At 47.2% G+C, this 21,194-nt stretch overlaps 1 long non-coding RNA gene across 2 annotated transcripts in view; it reads right to left on the bottom strand.

Annotated features, from left to right (window-relative positions):
* The window catches only part of LOC136591518 (uncharacterized), a 30,835-nt gene extending 10,237 nt beyond the window's left edge, over nt 1-20,598 (bottom strand). Inside the window, exon 1 of one of the 2 annotated variants that reach the window (XR_010788012.1) lies at nt 20,521-20,598. This is a non-coding gene — a long non-coding RNA (uncharacterized lncRNA). Of the gene's footprint in view, nt 1-3,898; nt 3,918-20,520 lie in introns of those variants that run through there. The other variant, XR_010788013.1, reaches the window with a different exon arrangement.
* Nucleotides 20,599-21,194: the final 596 nt, after the last annotated feature.

Raw genomic sequence — 21,194 nt, 5'->3', positions numbered from 1 at the left:
AGGTTGGGTATGCAACTTTCTGTATGTGTATTATCCCTTTGATCAAAAAGAGTGTGAGTAAGGGACTGGACAATATGACACCAAAATTTCCCTTGTTTGAAAAAGATGAAGAGCCAGTTCCGATAATGCCAACCACGTAAGTTACCAGAAGAATGGAGAAATGTACTAGTACTTCGCCTGCCCCGATCTCCTAAGATGAACTGTCAGTGGACTTCCCATTTGCCTAGGGATAGTGCAGAAGACCTTAGCTTCCGGCGAGGGGACACCCTGTGGGGTGTTAACTTGTACAGATAGAGGGTATGGATGCCCGGAAATAAGCCCAGGGAATCCATGGCCTCCTTCTGAGGTGAGGTAGGGATCCCCCCTCCTAGGAGTAGGGACTTACGGGCAGTGGAGAAACCCTGACACAAGGGAGAGGCGACCGAGGAAGAGTGCAAGGTCTGGTGCTTGATCTCCGTATTAAGTTTTTAGGGGGGTTTGAGAAGGAAATATATATATCCTTGTAGGTAGAAAAGAAAACACTGGAATATATACATTTATATAGATATAGTTATGTGCCTTTCTTTTTATATGTATACTAACTTTATTCTCATATGTACTAACTCTATGAAAAACAATACTTCGCCTTACATCAGATATGACAAGATGCTTTGCAAGGCAAACAGAGAAAGAATGTCCAAAGAAACTGGATGAAGGTTAAAGTGAAGGAGAGAAGAGATATGGAGAATGCATGCTTAGCTGCTTTCTTAGAATTGAGTGGGTGATTCTTTGCACTGGAGTTAATTGAATACGTGATTTTCTGTACATAAGCCAGAGGCGCCATATCAAGATAACGACTGTTCAACTATGCATCTGAACTTTCACTATCTCAGGCCGGAAATCCGGACTTTCCATATATGGTTATACGGTGGAGTTGAGCCAATGAGCTCATCACCCATTTCTAGTTATGAGACCAAAGGGTATGAGATCCCATGTAATCTGTAATAAAGCGCGCGGCGCAGTCATGTCCCCGTGTGAGGAACTATACCAGACTTCCGTGTGTGGTGTTTTCTTCTTTACCGCCGGCAGCGGGGCAAGTGGGGTGGGCCTGATTGGTGCTGTACTTAGAATTTCTCTGACATCCATAGCCACCTGTATCATATCTTGCATCCAAGCTAGAGGTAGTACAACAGCGTACTTGAACTTTCATGCATCTCTTATCACATCTTGCATTCAAGCTAGAGGCGGCCCAACAGGGTATTAGACCTCTATGCCCACCCTTATGACATCTTGTATGCAAGCAAAAGGCGGTACAACAGGGTACTAGAGCCTCCATGCTCCCCCTTATCAAATCTTGTATGCAAGATAGAGACGATACAGCAGGGTACTAGAGCCTCCTTTCAAGGGGTCAGTTTTTCACAATAAATTATCCTTTTGCACTGATATTGTAATCACTTACTTGTATCAAATATCAGAGAGAAAGTTTCATTCCATTCCAACAACTTCTCTTATGGGAGAGATTGTTTTTTGACAATGAGTGTACATGGCGGATTCTAAATCTGTATGTGGGTTTTGAGAGCAGAATTCAACCTTTAAGACCTAAGGCAAACTGCACCAAAATCCATGGCAAAATTCTTACCATTTTGTTTTTTCATTAAACTAAGCTTTTTATGAAGGGGTAGAAGAAGAACATCTTTTGGGTCCACAAGAGGCTCAGCAACGACATTTTTCTCGGCAGAGTCAAGATTTATTGCAGGCCAGTCCGCTTGAATGTAATCTGATTTCCTATCCCTACTCCAAGTGCTGCAGACCTCTTTTCAAATATTTTCCTATCCCTACTGTCCCACATACATAAAAAGCAACAGTATTTAGTGTACCCCAGTTGCATTCCTAAGAGTACAACCATGACTTTTAGATTTTCCTCTTGTGTTCAGCATATTTGATTGAGTCGAGGAGGGCTGTCATGTTTGCATAAAAGTCTCCTTCACGTGAACTGCATGACCAACAGGAAAAGAAGGAAGACGGTTGCTGTTGTGAAGTAATACAGCTTTCAAACTAAGCTTGGAGGAGTCTATGAATAGCCTCCATTTAGTTGGATCATGGTTCAGATTCAAACATTTTATCCAGCCATTAACGTCGCAGCAAGCAACCAGATTGGTTTTATTCCGAAAAAAAGAAGCAGATCCCCCTGACGTTGGAGAAGACTCCATTGCTGTAGTCTTGACCCTAGAAGTTACGCCTTCTCCTTTGACAAGTCAAGCTTTCGAATGAGATCCCTCAACTCCGCGTGACTCAGTCTGTGCCATGTATCATCTTTTACCTCAAAGTCAGGGTCATGGGATGTGGAAGGCTTGTTGAGTTCTTCTTTTTCCACACTTTCTTCAGTTTCTACTTTAAACTCATAATGTTGGGGTGGAATAGGAACTGGTCAACTATCTGAATGTGGAATAGCAGATGGAAGATTTGGGTATTGAACTGTTCCTGTTTTCTTCATTGACAATCCTTCCTTTATAGGCTGAGTCAAGCAGAAATAGCAGTCATCTGTATGGTTTGTAGGCTACTGCCAAACCATAGGCACGGCAAAAGCCATAGATAATTTTTTATTTTTCAGCCAATCTCGTAGTTTAACTGAGCAAGAGTTGAAACATATATGTGGAGCCCATGACTTATCATGGTCCCCTACATTCATACCAAAATAATGCTGATAGGCAGTCTTTATAAGATTGCGTTTCTGAGACGAAAATGTTATTTCACCACAAATGTAACAAAAATTCTTCACTAAATTTACACATTTTTGTGGCATTTTGATATAGAAAATGTTACACTTCAAAGGCACTCCAAAACCAGAAATTCTGAGAAAAGGTAAAGCAAAAACAATATGAAACTCAGTCATAGCAACACTTATTATGTTTATAACCTACAAACATATGGAGAACGTTGTGTTATGTCAGATGAGAGGTGTGAGAACTACCCCCACCCCAAAAAAACCTCCAACAAAATAAGAATGTAAACTCTAAGAAATGATATGTCACTGTATCTCCAAAGCAAGAGCTAATCGGTCATTTGTATGTTGATTTTTGAATTCAGCAGATGAAAATACATAAGAATACGCTAATTTTGAGCCCGAAACAAAATCATCATTGGGCAGTGTAATCAATGTTAAATTTGTACGGCTTCTAAATGGTTAAAAAAACGAAAGCTTTTCAAATCTGCATCCAAAATAAGGTAAACGGATGGAAATATATATCCTAGCAAAAATGTGTACAGTATGTTTGCACATATTTATTATATTACAATTGAAAATGTGAAAAAATGAGAATTTAAAAAAAAATTGCCCAATTTTGGCGCTTTTAATAAATATACACAAATATTATTGGACTTCTGACCTAGTTGGGATAATTTGCACTCACAATGCCTAGGCCTGTGTTCCTTCCAGATTCCGTGGGGTCTGCTCTGACTCGTACTTTCGCTGCTGCAGGGAGGAAAAAGTCTCTCTGACGGCTGGGTCCACCATCTTTGTATCACTATCTCCCTGGCTTGTGATTGGCTCAGACTGGCTGGTCTGAGACTCAGCTTTCCCTCTTGTGTCCGATCTCTCCTACCACATCTTCTCTTCTCTGTCTCTCTCCCTACATTAAACTCTGCCCCCCAATCAATCCTAACCCAGACAGAAACCGCTCACAACACACAGAGCAGGTTAGGGTGACAGGGGTGCAAGAACATACAAGTTGGTTGGGACAACAATGACACAGACATACACACATACACATTCCACATGAGATAGCCAAACAAGAGCTGTGGGGGCCCCAACCTCAGGCAACTACAGTTGTTTGTCTATAATTGTCCTGTATATAACAACCAGTCCACATTTTTTACTAATTAATGTAGAAAAAGAGTTAATTACAAAGGGTTCACTTACTTTTTCTTGTAGCTATATGATATTAAAATCCCTTTTAATTCAGAATTGATCAGGAACTGTCAATCAACACCAGTGCACTGAAACTGCAAATATTAACCCCTTCAGCATTTGTATTTGTTGATGCACCATGCAGCTACAATGTATATATACATCCTCTACTTTAGCGGCACATCTTATCGTGTAGCTTTCTGCCAGTAGGTTAGCTCTTGCTAATAAACAGTGAGGAATGTAGTGGTCAAAATGAGTCAAATTACCAGCTAGCGACAGGCGAAACCAGAAAATTGAAATGGGGATCTTTGTTCTCAGGTCTTCTATTGATGATAGGCATGGGTGGACTGGCCAGTGAACTCACCAGGAAAATTCCCAGTGGGTCGATTGGGTCCTGGGGCCGGTGCTGGGGGTGACAATTTTTTTTTAATTTGACTGCAGAAGTGACATAAAATAAAAAAAACACATTTACTCACCGGGGTCTGTCTTCTCGGCTCATGGGCTCTGAAGTTCACTCAGCATTGGTTTTGCACTGATTTTCACATTACACGGTCACGTGGTTGCTACAATCAGTCTCCAGCCTCACCAATGCTAGGGACTGGCACTAGACGTAGCGATTACGTGACCATGAAACCCAGGTGAGTGTATGTGGCTTTTAATTTTAATGCATACAATAGGGGGCAAAGGGGATATTATTATTATGATCAGGAGGAGTATTCTTATTACCAAAAGAAGGACAAGTGAGGCATTATTTTTATTACTAGAAGGTGGCCATGAGGGGCATTATTATTACTGAACGGGGACAGTAGGGGCATTGTTACTTAAAGGAGCCCGTATAGGATTTTATTACTTAGTGAGAGTATAAAAGAAGGCACTTTTACTTTGTATGGGGCACTAAAAGTGGTACTTACTCTGTGGTGCCTACAGAGAGCACAAAAAGGGAATACTCTTATGCTTTATTACTATCTGGGCCACTCTGGATAGGAAGATTATGTAGAAGTATGCAAAACAAAGGCAGGTGGCTAGAAAATTGAGGAGTCACAGATGTCTATGTGTCAAATTCTGCAGACACAGGTTGTGACTGGGAGAAGTCATGATCGCAGTCTGGGCCATATGGATAAAAGGGAAGGGGTATTGGTATTCTTTAAAACCCTTTACTTTCCTAGCACATAGCCAGGTCGCTTTCTCAATTATAACACATTTAATCAATTGATCTTTTTTTAATCATAAGACCTTATCATTATACCATTATTACAACTATTAACCCTTTCCAATCCAATTTGTATCCTGGTTTTCCTAGGGGACTTACTCTTTTTCTGCTGTTATACAATGGCGCTATCTGTTGGCTAAAGCAAGTACTGCATGAGGTGACACGTTGGATAGGCTCCGACAGCAGAGAGGCTGGCAATATACAGTAAGAGAACCCCGATGGACGTCTTCTAACATCGGAGCTGTACAGCCTTAAATCATAATGTCTTCAGACATCAGACAGTGGATTGGAAAGGGTTAAGACATTGCAAAGGCTGGTCATGTTAGTAGCCTAGCTGTAATAAAACAGCAGAATGCTGCTACTATAATGCATCATTATCACTTATCTATGTAGGAAAAAACTGCTGAAAATTTGCACCATTTGCAAGAATTTTGACCATGACATGAAACCGCAATTATGTTTCTTTCTGTTTCTCCTAATTCATGTGGATTGTACACTATAACCATAATGGTGGAATAAATTGTATATTCAGTTGTATCTGTGAGTGGTCAAAACTAATCCTAAAGCCTTATGTCCACTTGCATGCACGGATTACACTGCTGAATCCATGTGTGCACGGGGACATGGAGAGGAGAAGAACATTATCTTACCTCACCGAATCCAGCGCGGCTCCCCTCCGTACAGGCTGGATCTTCTTTCTTCAGCACTGCGGATGTGTCTGGGCTTTTTTTTTCCCCTTCAAATCTCCTGCTTTCCTGTGGATTTGTAGCACCTCCACAGTGACAGCTGCAGGTGTGCTGTGGTGAGGGTGGATTCCATTGATTTCAATAGAACCCGTCGCTGTTGGACCCGCTGGAAATTGAAGCATGCTGCGATTCCTTCCTATGCGTGCATCTCGCACACTGGAAAAAAAATCATATCCGCATGCTTTTACTTGCCATGCGGATGGTAATACATCCCTATGGGTGGCAAGACGCGCAGATCTCCTGTGCAGGAGACACGCACGGATTTTATAATTAAAATCCGCACCTGGACATCGGGTCTTCACAAAGGAGCTGGCTGGTTAAAACATAGTTATGTTTCATATAAAATAACTACTTTTATAGTAATGGGATTTGTCTGTTTTTTTTTTACCATAAACTCTGTGGAACTGTACAGGGAAAGCTCTGTGCCCTATAGCAAGTACAAAATCATAGTAAGGTAAGTTCTGCCACCTAGAGGCAAAACATAGAAATGGCAGGGACAATGATAAATATAAGGTTCTGCACATGGGTAGGGAAATACATGTCACCATTACACACCAAATGGGAAACCACTGGGTAACACTGACATGGAAAAGGACTTGGAGGTTTTAGTTAACTGTAAACTTAACTGAAGTAACCAGTGTCAGGCAGCTGCTGCCAAGGCAAATAGGATCATCAGATGCATTAAAAGAGGTCTAGGGGCACTCAGGAAGGACGTATCAGAGCCTGAGCGGGTACAAAGGCGGGCAACTGAAGTAATAAACGTAATGGGCGGACTACAATACCCAGGGAGGTTATCAAAATTGGGATTATTTAGTTTAGAAAAAAGACAGCTGAGGGGCGACCGAATAACTATGTATAAATATATCAGGGGACAATACAGAGATCTCTCCCATCGTCTGTTTATACCCAGGACTGTGACTGTAACAAGGGGGCACCCTCTACATCTAGAGTAAAGAAGGTTTCTACACCGATATAGAAGGGGGTTCTTTACTGTAAGAGCAGTGAGACTATGGAACTCTCAGCCTGAGGACGTGGTGATGGCAAAGTTGGTAAAAGAATATAAGAGGGGCCTGGACGCCTTTCTTGAGCGATACAATCTTACATGTTATATCACTGATTACTACAGAAGGTTTGGTGATCCGGGGATTATTCTAATCGCCAGATTGGAGTCATGGAGGATTTTTTTTCCCCTGTGATATCGCTGCGCTTTTTTCAATGGGAACGCAGCGATATTGCAGCATGAAAAAAACGCTAGTGGGTAAAAGCCCTAAGGCCTCCTGTCCACGGGCAATTCTGCATTGCGTTATCCGCGGCGATAATCCACATGCGGGTAACACAATGAACGCTTGCCATAGGACAACTATGGAAAGCGCAGCCCGATGTACACAAATGGAAATCCGCCACAATTTTCCGCTCAAGTATAAAATTTGCGGCATGTCACGATATTTTCCTCGATGAACCTATCATAATGATAGGATAATTGCGGTGACTTTAGTGTCCTTCCACGACAGAAATCTGCTTGCCCGCGGGCGTAAAACCGCAACACCCATGAACAGGCAGCCTTAGTGCTCCCCCCTCTGCCATAGGGGAGGAGGGGGAAGCAATAAAAGGTCTTCGCGATCAGCCTATATTAATGATAGGCTCACCACGAAGAGTCGCTGCATGCAGCAATTTTAATCACACGAGCGGAAAATCGCTTTCATTTTCTGCTTGTGTGCAGTAGGCTACGCTTTCCATAGTAATCCTGGCATGCGAGTTCCGTGTGCGATTTATTGCCACGAATCTCGCAATGACACCTCGCCCATGGACATCCAGCCTCATTGAGGAAAATTGGCTTCTACCTCACTGTTTGTTTGTTTATTTGCCTTCCTTTGGATCAACATTTGGGAGTAATAGGCTCACCTGGATGGATGTGTCTTTTTTCAGCATGAGAGTGCATTCACATGAGCTTGTACATACATAGGTGCACACAAAACCGCGCACCCATGTACATGCACAAACATGCATGAATGCAGGTCTGTGTCCATTGCCCTCAATGGGGCCACGGCTGCTGTTGGCGGCCCCATTGCAATCACAGAAAATGGCCGTTAATTACTGACTGAGGAGTGCATATAGATGCATCCTCTCACCATGCAGGTAGCTGACTACCAAATGGAGGAGCCAATAACACCTGTGCAGGACCCCCCTCACTATCAAGAGGCAGTGTGAGTGGTTGTTTTATCGGTCTCCTGCACAGGTGTTATTGGCTCCTCCATTTGGTGGTCAGCTACCTGCATGGTGAGAGGATGCATCTATATGCACTCCTTACTCAGTAAGTAACGGCCATTTTCTGTGATTGTTTTTAATTCTTGATTTCCCCTTCTGTGATGCATTTATATTAGTGTAGGGACCCACTACAACGCAAGGAACCGTGAAGTGGCTAGTGGGCTCATGTATCTTGGCCAACATCCAACCAATGCCTTGCATTTATTATCTATCATTCACATACAGTGTGGCATTAAGACTCCAGGTTGGCGGAATCTGCTCATTCACCTACTCCTGGAACCCCCGTAAAAAATCCTCATGACACTTCTACAGTTGTATATAATTCCTCTCATAAGGAACATTCATACATTATCTCTATAGCTGTTTTAGGTACTGGGTTGGAGCATTAGGTGTAGCAGCCGCAGATGTGGAAAGAGTAGTTGGGGACGAGCCAGGAGTCCGCAATAGGAGGTCTTATGGGCAGAACAAATGGAGTAGATGGGTCGTGTTGTCAAGAGGGAAGCCAGGGGTCGGTATCAGAAGGTCTCAGTGTTGAGTTAGAAATGGAGAAAGTGGGTCACGTTGTCGGAAGGGAAGCCAGGGGTCTTATCAGAAGGTCTTCGTTGAATAGCAGAGAAGCAGGCAGTAGTAGAGCTTGATCAATGGCTGCTGAGGCACAATATTCACGCAAAGGAGGCGGGAACATGGCCTGGTTTATATAAGAGGCTTAATCAGAAACAGAAGCATGGCCATTTTTATATAGGAGGCCTAATCAGGAACATGGTGGGGACAAGACAGGGAAACAGAGAAGCATGGCTAGGTTTCAGCAGAGGAGCTGTCCAAGACCTGGACAGAGCTGCCGACTGGAGCGCAGCAATATTCTTGAGGTGCAAGCGAACTGTTCAGGCCAGAGATTGGATGTAGGGGTAAAGGAGGGATTGGAGTCGAATGGGCCTGTGGTGCCTCACACTGAGATGGAGATGTCAGGATGAGGTCGGTTAGTAGCGGGCGGAAACAGGAGAAGGTCAGTTTTTGGGAGGTTCAGTTTAAGGTAGAGAGTGGACATAGGGTTAGAGACCACGTACATCCGGTTGCATACTGAAGAAACGGTGCTGTAATGTCATGAGAGGAGGTGTATAACTGGGTGTCGTCGGTGTAGAGATGGTACTGACAGCCAAATCTCCTGATGGTCTGTCCTGATGGTAGTGGCTGTGTTAATGGAAAAAAGGAGGGGGCAGAGGACTGAGCCCTGGGGGACCCCAACAGCAAGGGAGGAGGATCAGTAGGGAATAGTTGCCCCTCGATTTAGCCGTTAGGAGGTTGTTTGACACTTTAGTCAGAGCAGTTTCTGTCGAGTGTAGAGGATAGAAGCTGGACTGTAGGAGGTCAAGAGGAGAGTTTTCTGATAGATAGCTTTTAAGGCGGGAGTAAATTAGGCTTTCTAATAATTTGGAGATGAAGGGGAGATTTGAGAAGAGTCGGTAGTTGGCAGCATCGGTCGAGTCAAGAGTCGATTTCTTTAGCAGTTGGGATATGATAGCCTATTTGAATTAGGAGGGGGAGATGCCAGAGTTTTGGGTGTGAACAGTCTGAAGGTCCTGTACATATGGTAGGCTGGTGGGTCTGATGAGATTCTAGGCAGCTTGACAGGCAAAGAGAGGAGGTTATGGTCCGAGAGCGGGATAGGGGAGTTAGTGAAGTGGCAAGCAGAGCAGAGACGGAGGAAGACTAGATCAAGAGTATTGCCATCTCTGTGAGTGGGAGAGGCTGTGAGTTGTGAGAGACCAAGGAAGGAGGTCTACATTTGCTGTAATTGAGCCTCTAGAACATGCAAACTCGTAGACTGTCGAAGTTGGCATCCCAGATGGTCCAATACATGTTCTATTGGCGATAAATCTGGCAACTGGGCAGCCATGGAAGTGTGACAGTGTTGTAGAGACATTCCTAGAAACCCTTGTTGTGGGCGGCCAACTATTATCCTGTTGGAGGCCGCCATGAGAGACAACACATGTGCCTGCAGGATGTGCTGAACATATCACTGAGCTGCCATTGTCCCTCGTACCACCACTAGCGGTAGCCGACTGTCATGCAATGGCCCCCAGATCATCACACCAGCAGTGTGAGCAGTGTACCGCTCCACAGCAAAGGCAGGATTGCAGTGTTCACCCTCAGGTCTCCAAACACGAACACAGCCGCCATCAATGCCCAAACTAAACCTGGATTAATCGCTGAAGACAACTGGAATCCACTTTGTAGCATCCAGTTTAATCGTGCATAACACCACTACAAATGGTGATGGTGGGTGTCAAAGGCAGTACACATCATGTGTGCCATGAGACCAAAGGTCCTTTAGCCAAACACCTGGAAATGGATACAACAGATGCAGGGGTCTAACGATGGTGTCACCTGTTTCTGAACTGCTCATACTTGTCGAACGATCATATGATGTTGTCTACTGGTGGTCTGTCGAGGGGGTCCTGAGCCCAGTCCCCTTGTGTGCCCTTACACATCCACTGGTCCCAACACCTCCTAACAGTCTGGTCAGAAAGGTCCAGGTGTCGGCAATTCCTTAATATGACCATCCAGCTTCTTACATCCCACGAAAAACCTTCTGTGTGTCTTAGAGGCGTCTAGTGGTCAACAAGCTCTACACAAGCAGAAGAAGAGGTCACTGCACACAAGTAATCACTGCTAAAAGGGATGAAGCTGATTTTTAATCTGCATGAATTATTTTAGCTCCTGTTGTTCTAGCGTATGAAGCGGGGTTTTAAAAAAAAACAAGAAAAACCCCAACATATTCTGACTCTTCGAACTTCGCGCCAGTGTGTGTGAGCGTGAAAAGACGGGTCCTGCCGTAACTCTTCTTGCACACAACATGCGAGCGTCCCGGTAGTGGAAACTAAACCAGTGATCAGTGGTTTCGTATCGTCCCATCATGCGGCCACATAACGGCCCGTGTGTTGAGGCCCTTACCAAGGATATTCATCGGGGATCTTACAAGATGCTATATAATACAAACCTGCAGCAAGATAGTGTTACATGAGACTGGATTTATCACCAAATCACAGCAAAATCATGGAGATTCTGATCCTGCCCTTATACTTTGTATTACTAGTCAGCATTATTATAGTATTACTACTGCTGATTCCGGAAGGTCTCAGATGCTCCTCGAATCGCTTCTCTAAGATGTGACAAATTTCTTCTCTAGCAGTATAAGGCTGCTGTCACGCCTGCGTTGGGGTCGCTTCAGGGTTTCCGTCTCTCTGCTCCATTTTTGGAGAACAGAAACTGAAATAAAACAGAAAACAACGAATCCATTTTTTCCCCATTGATTCCAATGGGGTTTCAATAAAGCAGAAAGGCTTCCGTATGCTTCCATTTCATTAGATTTTCGTTTCTTTGGATGATAAAATAGCGCAGTCTGCAGCGTGATTTTTCTGTTTAAAAACCGTAGGCCTGACAGAATGAAGGCAAACAGAAGCCTTTCTGTTATTTTTCAAACCCCATTGAAATCACTTGGGTAATAAATCATTTTTTCTCTCCTCTAAAAATGGAAACCGTGAACTGACCGTCACGCAGGTGTGAGCGCGGCCTTATTCTGTAATCCCTGTGCCTCGTGTTTTGTATGTGGGATATATGTGTTTGTCAGAACTTCCAAGTCATTTCATGTTTTAGAATCTCAAACATTTTGATCTTAATTAGAGATGAGTGAACCTACTCGTATTGAGTAATTACTCGATCGAGCACCGCGATTTTCAAGTACTTCCGTACTTGGGTGAAAAGATTCGGGGGGCGCCGGGGGGAGGCGTGGCGGAGCGGGGGATAGCAGCAGGGAACAGGGGGAGCCCTCTCTCTCTCCCTCTCCCCCCACTCCCCGCTGCAACCCCCCACTCACACACGGCGCCTGCCGAATCTTTTCGCCCGAGTATGGAAGTACTCGAAAATCGCGGCGCTCGGGCGAAAAAAGGGCCTGGCCGAGTACGCTCGCTCATCTCTAATCTTAATGTAACACATACAACAACAGTAGTTTCAGGCTTCCCTCACACAGGCGTTGTGGTAAGCGCTACGATTTATATTGAGGGGCTTTGCAGCATTTTACTTTAGTTTTGATGAGGAACGCGAAACGCTCAAAAATAGAACAAACCCTGCTGGAAAATCACAGCGCTAAAAGTCACTGCAATCGAGCGGCTGTCTGAGCGGTCTAATCGAAAACAATGGGAGCGCTATACCGCGATGCTGAAAACGCCGCTCTAGTCGTGGTAAAAAATGTCTCTATGAGGGAGACCGTAGGCAGGTGTGAAAAATGCTGCAAAGTGAGAATGCTTTCAGAAAGAGAAGAAGTGTTCTCAGTTTCATCAAAAACCAAAATGCAAAGTGAGTGAAGAGAGGAATCTAAATCAGTATTTGGTGTGACCGCCCATTACCTTCACAACAGCATCAGCTCTTCTAGGAACGCTTGCACACAGTTTGTGAAAGAGCTCGGCAGGGAGGTTGTTCCAGACATCTTGGAGAGCTAAGTACAGATCTTCTGTGGATGTCGGCTTGTGAAACCATTGGTCACGTTTTGCGGGCGTGATTTTAATCGCTTAGTAAGGTTGGACTTGATGGATATTTGTCTGTTTTCAACCTGCATAAACCAAGTAGCTGAAGAGTTTGTGCCTGCGGCTGCTGACGTCTCCTGATGCCCCCCACCGATGACGGTTGTCCCACCAGACCCCTTGTTCCCCGTCTTCCAGTAGTCAGGCCGTATTCAGCGTCAGAAACATCCAACACGGACTTCAATGGAAATCCATGGCATAAATCTGCATGTTAACGGTAGATCTCTGACATGGATCTGGATTAGAGCTGCCGTACGTACGCACACCAACTACTTGCATTCAGTCTGTATGTGGATACACCGCTGCGGAATCCACATCAACAAGGGACATGTCACTTCTCTTCTTTCCATGAAGCCTTTGGGCCATGTGCTGTCTGTGGTAAATCCCGCGCAGCACATGACCCCATTATAGCCTATGGGTCTATGCAGATTAACGAGGACCGCTAACTCATCGCATGCTCTATTCCTGTCCGTATCACGCTGATGCATGGCTATGTGCTATATCCAAGTGAGTCCGACAGCACATGGACAAGTGTCCGCGTGTTGTCCGATGCAAGTTAAACCCCAATCACTCGGGCGCAACTTGCACACACGGTAGGTGTGCACACAGACTAATGCAGATTCCACCATGTGAACACGGCCTAATGGATACAAGTAGTAATCTTGTATATACTCTATGCAGCACTAGTTACAGGAGGTCCAACCATGTGAACACGGACTAATGGGTACAAGTAGTAATCTTGTATATACTCTATGCAGCACTAGTTACAGGAGGTCCAACCATGTGAACACGGCCTAATGGGTACAAGTAGTAATCTTGTATATACTCTATGCAGCACTAGTTACAGGAGGTCCAACCATGTGAACACGGCCTAATGGGTACAAGTAGTAATCTTGTATATACTGTATGCAGCACTAGTTACAGGAGGTCCAACCATGTGAACACAGCCTAATGGGTACAAGTAGTAATCTTGTATATACTCTATGCAGCACTAGTTACAGGAGGTCCAACCATGTGAACACAGCCTAATGGGTACAAGTAGTAATCTTGTATATACTGTATGCAGCACTAGTTACAGGAGGTCCAACCATGTGAACACAGCCTAATGGGTACAAGTAGTAATCTTGTATATACTCTATGCAGCACTAGTTACAGGAGGTCCAACCATGTGAACACGGCCTAATGGGTACAAGTAGTAATCTTGTATATATAAAGCTGAAAGCCCTCACTGACTCACTGACTGACTGACTCACTGACTGATTGACTGACTCGCCAAACGTTCTCCAACTTCCCGATATCGTAGAAACATGAATTTTGGCACGAGCATAGATTATCTCCAAAATAGGAAAAGTAATTGGGTCCCAACTCGATTATTCAATTCTAGCGCAAAAGAATTGGCGTCGAAATTTTACGTACATAATCTAAATCTGTCACTTCCCAATGTCATAGAAACTTAAAATTTGGCACGGGCATTGATTATGACATAAATAGGAAAAGCTAATGGGTCCCAACTCGATTATTCAATTCTAGCGCAAAAGAATTGGCTTCAAAATTTTTCGTGCGGAATGTAATTTTTTCACTTTCCGGTGTCATAGAAATGGGAAATTTGGCACGAGCATTGATTATGTCATAAACAGGAAAAGCTAATGGGTCCCAACACCATTATTCAATTCTATGTGCAAAAGAATTAGCGTCCAAATGTTACGTAGATAATGAAAATCTCTCACTTCCCAATGTCATAAAAACATGAAATTTGACACAAGCATTGATTGTGTCATAAATATGAAAAGTTAATGGGTCCCAACTCGATTAGCCAATTCTAAGCGCAAAAGAATTAGTGTCCAAATTTTATGTATGTAATCTAATTCTCTCACTTCCTGATGACATTTTATATAAAGGAAACGTTGCATGGTTTCCTCCACGTGGTGTTTCCTGGGTAACGCAGAGAACTATGCAAAATGGTGAACATATGTTTTTCTTCAGTATCTCTAAAGTAACCACGACTTCGTAAGATTTTCCGTGTGAACACCAGATAAACACCAGTACCAAATTAACTCGGGCAAAGCCAGGTATATCAGCTAGTCTTGTATATACTCTTTGCAGCACTAGTTACAGGAGGTCCAACCATGTGAACACGGCCTAATGGGTACAAGTAGTAATCTTGTATATACTCTATGCAGCACTAGTTACAGGAGGTCCAACCATGTGAACACGGCCTAATGGGTACAAGTAGTAATCTTGTATATACTCTAAGCAGCACTAGTTACAGAAGGTCACGTGAAAGACCTGTGGATGTGAGGCATTTTCATGTGGCAGCAGCGCCAGCCCCATTGAAAGCAGTGGGAGAACTCTGGGAGATTCTCTGTGACAGCAGCAGCAGGGGATTCCTTCATCCCCGCAGGGAATCGCTTCACCCCAGTCAGGGCTGAAGGGATTTCCCCACCACATCTTAAGGGATTCCCCGAGAGGATGAAGGAATCTCCTGCCGCTGCTGTAATGGAGGATGACCGAGTTCTCCCATTGCTTTCAATAAGCAATGGGCGATATCGCAGCCAGATAGAACATGCTGCGATCTGTTTCTCACATAGCACCGTGCTGCCATGTGGGATAATATCTCTCATGTGTATGAACCTATTAAAATGAATGGGATTCATGTTTGTGCGTCTCGCAACGCAGAAATCTCACCCGATCTTATCAGCCGTGTGAAACTGGCCTTATTCTTTAGTTGCGGGTTTGTAACTAATTGCAACCTCCGTCCCCCGGAGACTGAACCTAGCTATCGGGTTGTTCAATATAAAGTTGTCTTCAGGTCCTTTTAGACGAGCCGATTATATTATTGTTCGACCGGGCGAATGGCGTCACCGCGGCCTCGTTCACTTGTGCTCTCTGTTTAGACAGGCAGATCCATTGTTGAATCATTCAGTCTGTATAAACGGAACAATAAGTGAAGGAGCCGATGGTGGCGTATATGCCTGCAGAAAATGAATGAAACGCGAATGAATATCGTTTGTCGTCCAGTCGTTGGCTCGCTTTTAGACTGAACGATTTTTATTCACTTTCGCTTGTTTGAACGATAATCGCTCCGCCTGTAGGCACCTTTAGGCCTCATGTCCACGGGGAAAATCAGGCCCGCTACGGATTCTCCATGGAGAATCTGCAGCGGGTCCCTCCTGCCCCGCGGACATGAGCGCTGAAAATCAGAATAAATCAGAATTAACTCACCTCCCGCACGCTCCGGATACTTCCTTCGCCGCGGCGTCATCTTCTCTGCGTCGCGGCCGGATCTTCTTTCTTCGGCCCGGCGGATGCGCAGGATGATGTCGGTGACGTGCCCCGCGCATGCGCCGTCCCGAAGCAAAATGATCCGGCCGCGACTGAGAGAAGATGACGCGGCGGCGAAGAGAAGAAACGGAGCGGGTGAGTAAAATCTGATTTTTGTTTCCCGCGGATCCGGACGGCTTCCATAGGCTTCAATAGAAGCCCGCGGGAGCCGTCCCCGCGGGAGACTGGCATGAAAATGGAGCATGGTCCAGATTTTTTCATGCTCCATTTTTTTTTTAAATCACTTTTATTGACCATCCGCGGTTATTTATCTACCCCGCGGGTGGTCAATGCATCCCTATGGGGTGCGGATCCGCGTGCAGAAGAGTTAAAATCTGCTGCGGATTTTAATTCTTTTGCCCGTGGACATGAGCCCTTAGGCCTCATGTCCACGGGGAAAATTAGGCCCGCTACGGATTCTCCATGGAGAATCTGCAGCGGGTCCCTCCTGCCCCGCGGACATGAGCGCTGAAAATAGGAATTTAAAAGAATTTACCCATCCGGAGCGGTTCGGGAAAGTCTTCTCTTCCTCACGGCCGGATCTCCTTTTTCGGCCGGCGGATGAACTCGGCACGTCGCCGGCGTGCTGCGCGCATGCGCCGGGCACATCCGCCGAGCCGAAGCAAGAAAGATCCGGCCGTGAGGAATAGAAGACCTTCCCGGTCCGCTCCGGATGGGTAAATTCTTTTAAATTCCTATTTTAGGTCTCCCGCGGATCCGGACGGCTTCCATAGGCTTCAATAGAAGCCCGCGGGAGCCGTCCCCGCGGGAGACCCGCACGAAAATGGAGCATGGTCCAGATTTTTTCATGCTTCATTTTTTTTAAAATCCCTTTTATTGACGATCTGCGGGTATTTATCTACCCACGGGTGGTCAATGCATCCCTATGGGACGCGGATCCGCGGGCAGGAGAAGAGTTAAAATCCGCTGCGGATTTTAATTCTTCTTTTGCCCGTGGACATGAGCCCTTAGGGAACTGGGCTGTCATTATTCCGACTACCTGGAGAGGGATGCCCTGCCTGGGGGGCTCATACATTTGGCCCCAGCATGGCCGATAGGCTGCAGCCGCCTGAGGGAAGAGAGGGAGACCTTCAGCTGACGCCAGGCCCGGGAGCGATGGCCAACATAATGACCATATTTGCGCATGCTTTTGCGTACCTAAAGCAAAGGTGTAATAGAACGTCAATGTATTTACTCCGATGAGTGCGTTTTGCACGAGGATTTTGCGTACTTGGACAAAAGTAGGAACTGTTGTATTTTCCTGTGGTTTGTGCAGCAAAGTCCCCCAGAGAAGTCTATGGGAGGAGCGCAAATACGCAAGAGGGAGCGTGAAACACTGCGCAAAACACGGGGAATACAACACATCTGGAGCTTTTAAAGCTAAATGGTTTTTTAATCCACGGAGGGGTGTGTCGTGTGACCTGGCCCTGCGTTCGCACAAAGTACAGAACTACACGCAAACACGAGCGCAAATATACTTAATTCACTATAATGCGCTGCGGCGAGTGTTTTTCTGCATATGGTCGTGTGAAGAAGCTCTAAGGCCGGGCTCACACGGCCAAAAGTGTAAAGCGCAGCGTGGAGCCGGCTGTGACCCTGCATATGGCGGCAAAATCCTACTGCACATGACTGTGTACTCACGCACCCCGCCATGCGCAGCACACCTGTGTCTTTTTATACTCCCCTTAGTGATGATGCGTATACCCCCCCGCCCGTATGCATGTAATTGTATATACATACGCGTATATATGCTTGGCAATAGAGAATAATGGGCTCTAACTCACGTATTAATGGTGCTTGTGTATTACGCAGTTCCTTCTGATAAGCGTACAGCAATGTAAGTGATGTTGAGTTACCGCGTATCGCACGGCGTACAGATCCCATGTAATACGCTGTAAACATACGGATGTGTGACTAGCCCTGAGACAGGCTGTGAGGTAACAGCCATCGCAGAACCCTCAGCCACCAGCCATGGCTTCTTCATCTGCCCCAATAGGGCCACCAGCTGCTTCCCTACAGAATGGGGGCCGCTGCCGCAGTGTGTGAACGGCCGTGGGAAGGGGACTGCAGCCGTCTGTCGGGACATGTATTCTGTAGACGGCCCCTGTCGTGACATCCTCCAGGCTGGTGACAGAGCAGAGCCCTCCTCCTCGGCTGCCTCACTCTCCGCCTCAGTGCTACAGTCTCGGACGGAGGACATTACTCCGGTGATGGGAGCCGGGCTGCTGACAGGAGGATGCGGCAGTCATCACTGGCGGGGAACACGGTGAGTCGGGGGAGACGGGAGGATGAGCTGTGATATATCGTGCAGGGGCGTAGCTAGAGGCTCATGGGCCCGGGTGCAAAAGTTTAGCTTGGGGCCCCCTTCCAGACCCGTCCACCCACCACTCCTTTTCACAGCTACTCCTTGTATATCACTTTTAGCTACATTACTGTTTTTTTTAATGACCCATCAATGGATCATTAGTAATCAGGGGTTTTAGATTTTTAAAACATCCAGAACACAAGCCTCAAGGCACGCTTTGCTTCCTCAGGAAAGAAAAAAATAATTCTATATACACATACATAATACAGGCACACATACATTGGAGACAGCATGAGCTAACTTTTATCACATGTTAGGGCTCATGTCCACGACCAGGTTTTCACCACGTATTATGCACACGTGGTAATCCCAGCATGCTCTCTTTCTCTGCGTACCACGTAACGTGAGCCCTGTACACTTGTATGATACACTGCCCATACACATTACATTGTTTTCATACGCATTGTCACTCTAAACAGAGTGGGGAATTAAAAAAAGAATCCCCCTGTGCATGTGCAGTGCTACACAAGGCCATATGTGGTCCCTGCCGGCAGCGTGCATAGTTGGGAAATGTGTGAGATGCCGGTGGTCTCCCACAGTGTTGTAGGCTTACAGCTGTGGCATTGAGCCCTCAGTCACCAATACAGCGGCTCGGTTCTAGCATACCTCTAATAGTGAAGTCAGGTGCCGGCTCGCAGAACCCCCCTCACTCACCCCCACTCCCCATCACACAGAACCCCCCTCACTCACCCCCACTCCCCATCACACAGAACCCCCCTCACTCACCCCCACTCCCCATCACACAGAACCCCCCTCACTCACCCCCACTCCCCATCACACAGAACCCCCCTCACTCACCCCCACTCCCCATCACACAGAACCCCCCTCACTCACCCCCACTCCCCATCACACAGAACCCCCCTCACACAGAACCCCCCTCACTCACCCCCACTCCCCATCACACAGAACCCCCCTCACTCACCCCCACTCCCCATCACACAGAACCCCCCTCACTCACCCCCACTCCCCATCACACAGAACCCCCCTCACTCACCCCCACTCCCCATCACACAGAACCCCCCTCACTCACCCCCACTCCCCATCACACAGAACCCCCCTCACTCACCCCCACTCCCCATCACACAGAACCCCCCCCACTCCCCATCACACAGAACCCCCCTCACTCCCCCTCACACAGAACCCCCCTCACTCCCCATCACACAGAACCCCCCTCACTCACTCCCCATCACACAGAACCCCCCTCACTCCCCATCACACAGAACCCCCCTCACTCCCCATCACACAGAACCCCCCTCACTCCCCATCACACAGAACCCCCCTCACTCACCATCACACAGAACCCCCCTCACTCACCATCACACAGAACCCCCCTCACTCACCATCACACAGAACCCCCCTCACTCACCATCACACAGAACCCCCCTCACTCACCATCACACAGAACCCCCCTCACTCACCCCCACTCCCCATCACACAGAACCCCCCTCGCCCTCCCACTCCCCATCACACAGAACCCCCCTCGTTTCCCCCACTCACCATCACACACAGAACCCCCCTCACTCACCCCCACTCCCCATCACACAGAACCCCCCTCACTCACCCCCCCTCCCCATCACACAGAACCCCCCTCACTCACCCCCACTCCCCATCACACAGAACCCCCCTCACTCACCCCCCCTCCCCATCACACAGAACCCCCCTCACTCACCCCCACTCCCCATCACACAGAACCCCCCTCACTCACCCCCCACTCCCCATCACACAGAACCCCCCTCACTCACCCCCACTCCCCATCACACAGAACCCCCCTCACTCACCCCCACTCCCCATCACACAGAACCCCCCTCGCCCCCCCAGTCCCTATCACACAGAACCCCCCTCGTTTCCCCCACTCCCTATCACACAGAACCCCCCTCGTTTCCCCCACTCACCATCACACAGAACCCCCCTCACTTACCCCCACTCCCCATCACACAGAACCCCCCTCACTTACCCCCACTCCCCATCACACAAAACAACCCTCACTCACCCCCACTCCCATCACACAGAACCCCCCTCACTCACCCCCACTCCCCATCACACAGAACACCCCTCGTTTCCCCCACTCACCATCACACACAGAACACCCCTCACTCCCCTCCCCCCTCTTAATCATACCGAGGACGTTCCCTCTCACTGACTGCACTTACTTTCACTATGGTCTCTGCGCAGGCAGCCCCTCTTGCACATCGGCGTTTCCTCCCAGGAACTCCGCTCAGACTCCTCCCCTCTGATGATCTCTGTGCTGGAGAACCAGATGGGGGAGGGGTCTGAGCGGAGGTCCTGGGAGGAGCGCCGATGTGCCCGGAGAGGCTTCCTGCCTGCGCAGAGACCATAGTGAAAGTAAGTGCAGTCAGTCAGTGTCGCCTGACTGACTGCAAAGTAAGCCCCGTGGGCCCCCTGGGGCTCAGGGGCCGGGTCGCAACCGCACCCCCAGCACCCCCTATATGTACGCCAGTGATATCTTGTATATCCCGACAGACAGACAGACTGCTGTGTGTATATACTGTATGTGTGCATGGGGGTCGGGAGGACATGTCAGCTGTACGGCACGGGGGTAACAAGTTGGTCTAGTCAGCATGCAGCCCGGACTAGTTGTTGTACTTGGTTACCAAGGAGCAGGACTGTCAGCCACAACACAAGGCTGCCTGAGGAGAGGAGGCTGCGGAGGGAAGCCCTGCACGAGGGGGTGTGAGGGCTGTCAGAGAGGGGAGGGGAATATGAGGGCTGGAATGGAGGTGAGGGGAGTATGAGGGCTGGCATGGAGGTGAGAGGGGTATGAGGGCTGGCATGGAGGTGAGGGGGGTGTGAGGGATGGCATGGA

This window comes from Eleutherodactylus coqui, unplaced genomic scaffold (assembly GCF_035609145.1).
Source record: "Eleutherodactylus coqui strain aEleCoq1 unplaced genomic scaffold, aEleCoq1.hap1 HAP1_SCAFFOLD_316, whole genome shotgun sequence".
NCBI lineage: Eukaryota > Metazoa > Chordata > Amphibia > Anura > Eleutherodactylidae > Eleutherodactylus > Eleutherodactylus coqui.
This window is presented reverse-complemented; position numbering and strand designations above follow the sequence as displayed.